The sequence below is a fragment of the Apium graveolens genome, chromosome 2 (assembly GCF_009905375.1).
Source record: "Apium graveolens cultivar Ventura chromosome 2, ASM990537v1, whole genome shotgun sequence".
NCBI classification, from domain to species: Eukaryota; Viridiplantae; Streptophyta; class Magnoliopsida; order Apiales; family Apiaceae; genus Apium; species Apium graveolens.
In genome coordinates, this window is record NC_133648.1 from 212,170,386 (window position 1) to 212,180,470 (window position 10,085).

Below are 10,085 nucleotides of genomic sequence, written 5' to 3' on the forward strand. Positions count from 1 at the left end.
TGCGTGGGCAGTTATACCGCTTAATTCTAACGAGCAGAACTCAAGTTACGGCCAAAAGAAGAATTGTCAGAAAATTTCCAAAAGGCCAGCGCGGCCGTGCCAGAACCAGCGCGCCCGCGCTCCAGAAATCACTATTCCAGCAGGCCGCGCCCAAAAGTAGCACGCCCGCGCCCTGTTTCTGCACTAGAATCCTGAGTTTAGTCGAAATTGAAGATTTTGAGTCATCCTGGGGCCTATATATATCAATAAAAAGATGTTTTCAACAACAAAGAGCGAGGGGAGAGCAATAATAAGACCTAGAGAGCACGAGATGGCTACGGAGAAATAAAAGATGTTTTCGATTTGTCTTTGAACCTTAGTACTCTTATATTGTTTATTATCATGCTTTCATTGGAACCCATGGTGATGATGAGTTCAATTATGAACTAATCGTTATTGTGGGGTTCTAACGGATTTATTTATGGATTTCTATAATTAATTTCTTTCAATATCTTGGTATGTGGTGATTGATTGATATCCTAGTATTGGTTGTGCTTATTCGTCTTATGTGCGTAGCTGACATATAAGATAGCGTATTAATCTCTATTGAAGCGAAAGTCATGAATATAGTGGTTTAGAACTTGCCATGCTAGCATAGGTTCATGTATTTATTATGCATGATTCGTAGGTAATTTTAACCATCTTACTTGCCTTATGTAATCACGATATATAACTTGCGCATTAAACCTTTATGTTGTCAAATTCTAAAGACATATAGGGTCTCAACATAATTGGTGTCTATTCAAATTCTATCTCTTTTGTGGATATTTGGTAGTAGGGTATTCGTGTAACGAAAGTTGGCATTTACTAGTTTCGTGTTATTTGATTAGTTGTCATCACCATCACATGCTAAGGTTAAGAACAATGACTTTGAATGAAGTAGTAATGAAGTTAGAATCCAATGTTTATCTCATATAGTTAATTCAAATCTTTTATTCTTATTAATTGCATGTTAGTTTAATCTTAGTTATAATCATCTCAATTTGTTATTGTCTTAGCATTGTGTTATAGCCATACCATTGTTGCATAGGTGCATAATCTTAAGTTAACTAAAAAGAGTCTATGTGGGAACGAATCTGATTTATATCTTATACTACTTGTGAACACGTATACTTGTGTGTAATTTTAACGCATGTTTTTGCCCTAAGAAGTTTTTGGCGCCGCTGCCGGGGACTCGGTGTTAATTTTTAGTTTATGTGCTTGACATCAGTGGTCGTTAAAGTTCACTGAATCAGATTCTTTTACTTACAAGGTTTACTTTTGTCGCGTGTTTCAGGTACTCTAATTTTCATTACAATGGGAGATCCAGCTGCAACAACGAAAGCTTTGATGGATTATTCTCAATCGAAAATCAATGACATTCATTCTAGGATTGTCAGGCCAGCTATCACAGCTAATACCTTTAAGATCAAGCCTGGGCTAATTCAATGGGTGCAGAATTCAGTCTAGTTTGGGGGTTCTCCAACGAAAGATCCTAATATGCAGATTAGGGATTTCATCGAGATCTGTGACACCATCAAGTTCAACAATGATTTGAAGATGCTGCGATGTTGAGACTTTTCCCTATTTCTTTGAGGGATAAAGCTAGGTGCTGGTTACACTCTCTACCAGCATGTTCTATAACTACTTGGAAGGATGTCGCTCATAAATTTCTTACTAAATTCTTCCCTATGGCGAAGACAGTTTTAATGAGGAATGCTCTTACTAAATTTGCAAAGCAATCGGGAGAAACTCTATATGAAGCTTGGGAGCGCTACAAGGAGATGCTTAGGAAGTGTCCTTATCATGGAATGCCTGATTGGATGATCATCAATTGCTTCTACAATGGTTTGGGAGAACAGTCAAGACCCATGCTGGATGCGGCATCTGGTGGAGCATTATGGGCAAAGAGCTATGAGGAAGCTTATGATCTAATTGAACTGATGGCTGCGAATAAATATCAGTATCCAAATGCCACAGGGTAAAGTAGCAGGAGTTCTTGAAGTGTATATAGCTACGACTATCACTGCTCAATTAAAGGCGTTGTCTATGAAGATCGATTCTCTGGCTAACTATGGTGTTAATTAGATAAACAGTGTTTGTGAGTTGTGTGCAGGTTCGCATGCGATGGAGCAATACGCTATATTTAGTGAATAAGCTCAGTTTATTAGCAACTTTCAGAGATCGCAGCAACCAGTTCCAGACACTTATCATCCTGACAACTGGAATCATCCTAACTTCAGCTGGAGCAACAATCAGAATGCGATGCAACAGCCGTTCCAGTAGTTTGGAAATAAGAAATTCAATCCTCCTGGTTTTTAGCATCAATTTCAATAACAAACTCATGGTGTAGGTCAATCTTTGAATGAAAAATCTGAATGGGAGGAGTTGAGGCTTATGTGTAAAAACCAGGCTCTTGTATGCTAATGTCAGGCTGTTTCAATCAAGACTCTGGAGAATCAGATAGGGAAAATTGCTAACGCCTTATTGAATCGACTACCAGGAACGCTTTCTAATGTTACAGAAGCCAATCCAGGAAAGAGGGAAGTTAACGAACAAGTGAATGCATCACCTTGAGATCCAGAAAGGTCGCAAGCCCCTAAATTCAGCAAGAAGAAGAGTATGAAAACTCTATCCAGAATGCAGGTGCGTCGGCACCCTTTCCAATTCTATAAAATGAGATTGTAGCTGAAAAAGTGGTGCAGAAGGATGCTGAGGTGGAATCAAGGAAGAAAACTGTGGAACACACTCCTCTTGAGGGTAATATAGGGGATAAAAGGGTCTATCCTCCACCTCCTTTTCCTAAGAGGTTGTAGAAGCAGAAGTTGGATATGCAATTTGCTAAGTTTCTAGAGGTGTTCAAGAAACTTCACATCAACATACCTTCCGACGAAGCTCTTGAATAGATGCCTAGCTATGCAAAGTTTATGAAAGATATTCTCTCTCGGAAACTAAAGCTCGATGACTTAAAGACCGTTGCTCTTACGGAGGAATGCAGTGTAGTTCTGTAACAGAAATTACCTCCGAAGCTTAAGGATCCTGTAAGCTTTACGATTCCTTGCACTATTGGAAACTTGTCTTTCAACAAATTCTTGTGTGATTTGGGAGCTAGAATCAATCCGATGCCCTTTTCTATCTTCAAGAAGCTTGGTCTACCTGATCTGAAACCGACATACATGTCATTGCAACTAGCTGACCGTTCCATCACTTATCCACGAGGTATAGTGGAGGATGTCTTGGTCAAGTAGGACAAACTCATCTTCCCTTCTGATTTTATAATTCTGGATTTCGAGGAAGATAAGAAGATTCCCATCATCTTGGGAAGACCATTCTTGGCTAAGGCCGAACTATGATCGATGTGCAAAAAGGAGAGTGTACGATAAAAGGTTCAAGATCAGAAGGTCACTTTTAATGTGTTCAAGGAAATAAAGTTACCCACAGATAAAAAGCAGTGCTTTAAAGTAGAGTGGGTCGACTCTGTCGTGAATTCAGAACTTGAGCAATTGCCAAAGTTAGATACCGTAGAGAGAGCCATAATTGGGGAATCAATTATTGAAGATGAAGAAGGAGCGGAGCAGAGCAACTGCAGGTTTTGAATGCACCTCCGAGGAAGAGGAAGTTGGATATGCCATTTGATTCTCTTGGGTTAGAAGAGCTGAAAATTTCTGAGGAGCATCTCTAGTTGTCTATTGAAGAAGCTCCCATATTTGAGCTCAACCCACTGCCAGATCACTTGAGGTATGTATTCTTAGGTGCACCCCCGGACAAGGGGTTGGAATATATCTATGATAATCTAAAGGGTGATCGGCCGGTTCCTCCCGTGCTTACAGATGGTCCCTCTCGCGCACCACAGACAGTTGATAGGTTTAGTCTTGGTGATGCGCAGTATACACTACAAGAAAAATGTCAATAGACATCGGTTATTGACTATTATGAAAGATGCAAAAAGCCGTTGTCTATGTGGGTGTAGTATAAGGTCCCTATTTTTCACATCAGTTCTGGACCGATGTGAAAAATAACATTATACAGCGTCTCTAGATAAATAACCGATGTATTAGATATACTAAGACATCAGTTAGTAATAGATGTGACAAATAAGAAACGATGTCAATTGTGCCTATACAACAATGCTTTCATAAATTGAAATGATGTATTAGACATAATAAGACATCGGTCATTAACTGATGTACGTGGTTACATATTTACCTATTATATATAATACACACATATATATATATATATACTAAAATATCAAAAACTAAAACAAGCAAAATGAATCACATCTAAATAACCACAACTTTCATTATTATTATCAAACTAATACAAAGTATTCCAATATACATTATTGACAAAGTCAAAAACATAATTCTCCAATCTAAACATTATCAAGTCAAAATGAAATTTTCCTACTAGTCTTCTATGTTGAAGCAGATCATATTCCACAGCCTGTTACTAGATTATATGCAGACTATTCCACAACAATCCATTACAGCAGATCATATTTCAGAGTAGTATATGCAGCTTGTTATATATAATGCTTTGGGGGCTTCACATTTCAAGTTTTCTCTATGGAGTAATGCCTGCTTGTCAAAGAGGTCATCAAGGGTTACTATAAATTGTCTGCAAATTTTGATAAGAAACAAATGACATGCTTGAACACTGTTCGGGTTATGATGCGCTCACCCTGATAAGGAGCTCCAGCCTTCCGTAAAATAAGAAATTCAAGTGTTGAATTGCGAAGCTCCACTTCCCTCGCTTCCATCTAAAATTCCTAGGTTAAATCATTCAAGTACAAGCTCGAATTCTAATACTAGAACATCAAGTGTTGATGTTGGATATGTCAAGTCATTCTTTAAGTTTCTCAAATTAAATCTGTCAAATGGTAATTAGAAATTTATCAAATGGTAATTTAGTATGTAGCCTACAGAACATGCAAATCATTGTTATATTTTGTATAAACATTTTAAACCTTAACATCAATCACTATTGTCATGTAAATTGATATAAGATTTCAAAGAGTTTATTAATCGACTCCTAAATGTGTAGGGGACATTATGGTACCATATCTATATAACAAAGATCAAGAGACCGTATAACCAATTAGAGATGGAGACAAAAGCAAATGATCTCAAATTGGTATGGAAATGATAACTAAGCACCAATAAAAAAGAAATCAGGTATGTCTAAGGCTAGTATACCTTTTCCCTGCTCATGGGCCATTGAATTGGACGCTGGTATTTTCCCGGAAGTGAAACTAGGCATGTTGGTGGGTCATCTGGACAATGTCTCTCCTTATGTTCAAAATGCCCTGTACTTCTAAGTCAAATTACCCAGGAAAGCTATTAAAGTTGGTAGCGAACCGATCAACAACTAGGAGCAAAACATAGAATCCCACAATAATACTGCCACAAATAGAAAAGCCGGTATTAAGAGCTGCTGAGGAAAAAAATATGTCCAGTGTCAACTAGCAAACATTCTTCACTAATCTATTAGAAGAATCATAGTTCGATCTTCGATAAAACATTACAGCTGAACTTTTCAGAAGTATAATTAGAAAAAAAGATCCGCTTAAAAGAGAATTCCAAGAATAGTAGTATTAGGACTTTCCATATACACACAAACCTATATGCAAAAGTTGATACTTAGAATCATATCTAATATCTATATCTAAGTTGTAGATTTTAGTAGCAGGTCTAAAATAATGAAAACACGTGATTTTGATTTCTTAAACAATTTGAAAGTGGCACACTAAAATAAATGGTATGCACTCGAAAACATTTCTACTGCATACCAAATTGATTAGACACAAGAAAGAATATATATTTTCCTGAAACACAAGTTTGAAAATCCATTTTATTTAATTTATATAACTCATCCTCTTGCTTCTCTTTCCACCTAGGAATTTTAAATTCCAGGATGTTTAACAAAGGCAACACACTACTACCATCTCAGGAAAATACTAACAATACATTTTTTTGGTATCTAAACCATATAAAGTTTATCTTTTTGAAGTTCAATAGTTTATGGTTGTAAGTGTGTGGTGTGCAGGTTGAGGTAGAACAAAACCGCATACCTATAATCGTTATCTGTTAGATACTTCTGCAAGTATGGTTGCACAGGGGAGTTAAACTCGTCCTCAAGTAGGCGATATCTGCTAAACTAATGAAGTAATTTTGATTCTTAATCATTCGTGTTAGATACTACATCTTCCTTTGTATCTTCCTCATTTCCTGTCTCAGATTTTAATCCTTTTTGTAAATTAGCATCTTCGTCTCTGCTCTGCTTCACAGGTCTCAGTTCCAGGTTGTCATCAGTGGAACGGTCAGATGTCATATCATATTGAGAAATATTCCTCTCGCTACTGGATACCTTTACATTATCCCATTTGGTTGCATCCTCCGGTAGAGTGCCAGGATTATCCTCAAACTTCTTGGGATGACTTTCATTACTCTCACTAACTGTGCTCATCAAACTAACACTCTCACTGCTTCCTTTGCTCATGCTAGTTGTGTCACTCTGACTGTTTGAATTACTATCTTTGCAAGTGCTCACATCACTCGTATTGCTTTTAATGTCTAAATCAATATTAATTAGAAAAAAATGAAGAATTGGTAAACAATCAAAAATTTTTTTTTGGTATAAACACATGAACCGGGGATACAAAATAATTACATCACAACAAGACTGTAAAGTTGTAATATCCGGGATATATCGTGTAATTATTTTTGCTATTATATAATTATTATGTGTGTTCAGTATCTATTCTATGAGCTAATTTTTAAGTGTTATCTGTACTTGAATATTCAAAAATAATATTAATTGAGTATTTTAATTTTTATATGTCCAAAATAAAATATAGATAATTGTCATATCTTTCTAATTATTTTTATGTTGGTTTATGGATTTATAAGAATCATATGAAATTTCTAAAATCTTTTTCCGGGTAATTAAAATCTATTTTATAAAAACGGGAACCAACCGACGTCAACCGTTGTTACATTTTTGGAACCCGAAACTCTTTCGAGAACTCCTTTCTAACCTAATTGTAATATTCCGAGCATATTCCATGTTTCGACTTTTTCGATCCGACTTACGGTTTGTCCTGCGCGGGTCCCGGCGTAACGTTTTCGATACAATATTCATTTCGGTAAATCAATAAAACCCGTATTTTCGATAAACGGGAGCTTTTTATTAAACTATCCCAATTATCACTTCGTAATACGTGTAACCAGGTGCTGAGACCAAGACCGCAGTACAAATTGTACTGATTTGGATAATTATCCCGAAAACCGATACCGTTCGGATCAGCTTTTACAAATAAACGTACCGTTTTATATCGGGAATGATCCAACGGGATACTAATTTTCCGTAATTATAAATAGCCTTTTACCGTATTTTATTTCGTATCAAAATCATTTGCAAATAGTTAATTATATAATTTTCAGAGAAAAGCCCTAATTTCCTAAAACTGTTCTAAGAATCAAACAGCAAAACGAAGGCGTTACCGATCTCTGTTTTCAAAGCTTGAGTAACCAAAACGAAGGATTTGAAGTGTTCTATCAGATTCTGAGCTTTGTTTCACTGCAGAAATCAAGGTTATTTTTCTAAAAATTTATTTATTTTCAAATTTATTTTATTAAAAGTATGAATTTTTGTTCGGATGATTGTTTGTATGATTTGATGATTGCATGTTGTAGAGCTTGTTTTCCTGATGATTTTCATATGTCATACGTCTGATTTGGAGTTCAATAACATGTTCAAATTTGAGTTTGATTTTCGAATTTCAAAATTAGGGTTTATAACCCGTATGAATGTTCTTAATTGAAATTTGGGGGTTTCTTATTCTCAGATAGATTGATGTTGTGTTATAGTGGGTTGTGTTCTCTGTGAAATTTGCAATCTAGTCGTATAAGTTTCCTGAACCAACGAGGTCTGTAGAGAAGGGAGTTGTGTTTTGAAGTTTTCCAATGTTCGCCGGAAACTGGAAAACTTCACGGCCAAATTCCGGCCAACTCAGGGATTGTTAGGTTGTTTTGATTGCATGATTGTATTCCTGGTAATTTGTAGATGTGATCTGGAGCTTGTGGTAAGGTGAGGAGGTCGGAATCGTGTTCTCCGGCGAACCCGACTGTTTTCCGGCGACGGGGTGTAAAATTGCAGTTTGGTCCCTGAACTTTTGGGGACGATACAGTTAGGTCCCTGAAGTTTCCAGACTTTGCAAATTTAGGATTCCTGTTTATAAAATGTTTAAAAATCATATTTCCTATTTATTTTTATTATAAAAATTCATTTTTAATTTTTGAAAATTCTAAAAATTATTATTTTAATTCTGAAAATTATTTTTAATTCAAAAATAAATCTAAATTAATTAGTTAATTAATTTCAGTTAATTTATAATTGATTAATTCGTCACTTAATTCGAAAATTAATTGATTAATTGATTTAATTAATTATTAATTGATTTTAATTAGTTATTTAATTAGATTTAATTATTTAAAAATGATTTAAAAATTCTGAAAAATAGTTTCGAGCTTTAAAATAATATTCTAAATTATTTCCAAGGCTCGATAATTATTCTAAAATTATTTCGGAGCCAGAATGGGCCAACCGAACCCTGTTTATTAACCCGAAATTGATCCAACGACCCGTTTTAATTTCGAAAAATGTTTTAAAAATCATTTTAAATACCAGAAAGCCTATTTATGACCCGAGACTTCTTTATAAATAATATATCATTGATTACGTGATATATTATGTGCTACATGTGACTTGTTAATTGACTATCGGTCTATATATTCGGTGTTTACTTGATTATTGCATAACTTTCAATCCGTTAATCGGATTTGGGTAAAACGAAGGGTAGATAGAAGTATGTGTTGAATAAAATTCCATGAGTAAATTATTGATAGATGCTTATGATATGTGAGCAGAAGAGGCAAGATGTAGGAAAGGGAAACAGGTAGTTGAGGAGTAAAACGGTTGTGATTGGAAGCGAGTGCAGTGTAGTAAGCCAATACCAGGCAAGTGTTCTGAACTTTCTTGAGATATTGTAGTACTTGATAATCCTATGATATTGCAAGTGCTTTGAAGCACAGAAACCTAAATCCTGATTTCAGTTATTGTCCTTGAGCCATGAATCATATTCTTTCTAATCCATTGATTATTGTATACCCAAACAGGAACCACAAATCTACGATACTACTCTACAAATACATACAAACTAAATACCAAACACTGAAATGAACTATTATATACTCAACCCATGGTATCTTATACATTGAAAGATCGAATCCTTGAGACCTTGAAACGTTGATTCCTTTGTTATCCAATTCTTTCATTACCCAGCATCCAAGCTTTTAAATTGCCTTACTGATCCTTACATGGATTGAAACCCTTTCATTGTTGAACATTTATTGTTGTTAATGATTTCGGTTATTGTTTACTATTGCATATTCTGTTATTATGTTAGAATTGGATTGTTTTTATAAAATTGTGGACCAGATTCGTGGTCAGACCATATAATGGTCAAGTTAGGCCAATGTGTGCCTTGGATCCAGTAGTTAGAGCAATGCTGTATGCCTTGCTCGGGGTTAATGCGTGACTGATGAGCAGCCTAACCTTGGTTTTTAAATTAAAAGTATAATATCCAATTCTAAATCATAATCCATTGTTTCGTTTGATATCATAAACATATTCACCTGATGATCATTATTCTCAGTTTTGTCATTGTGACTTGTTGAGCTAGTTAGCTCATTCGTGCGATGTTGTTTATATTCTTTCCAGTTAAAAAGGAACCAGTTGGTAAAGAGGATCCCCAGTCCAGCGCGAGAGCTAGGGGTTCAGGTTGAGAAAGCTGAGCTAGTAGGCTTCTTTTGGAATAATTTAAGTTTGTAAAAGTTTGTAATAATGTTTAATACTCAGTTTGAGTTTGAAATAGTTGGGATTTGAACGGTTTGTAATATATTAGTGTGTTTGGCTTGTGTGCATACTTTAACCTGTTACGGTCCGTGGTGATTGGTAAGTAGGGTCATTGCATATATTATTATTATCTTTATTATTGTTATAAG

General features: G+C 35.5%; 1 non-coding gene across 1 annotated transcript; it reads right to left on the minus strand.

Moving 5' to 3' along the window:
• Positions 1 to 1,726: 1,726 nt before the first annotated feature.
• LOC141709645 (small nucleolar RNA R71) lies at positions 1,727 to 1,831 on the minus strand. Its single transcript, XR_012570210.1, has one exon. It is a non-coding gene; the product is annotated as a small nucleolar RNA R71 (small nucleolar RNA).
• Between the last annotated feature and the right edge of the window lie 8,254 nt (positions 1,832 to 10,085).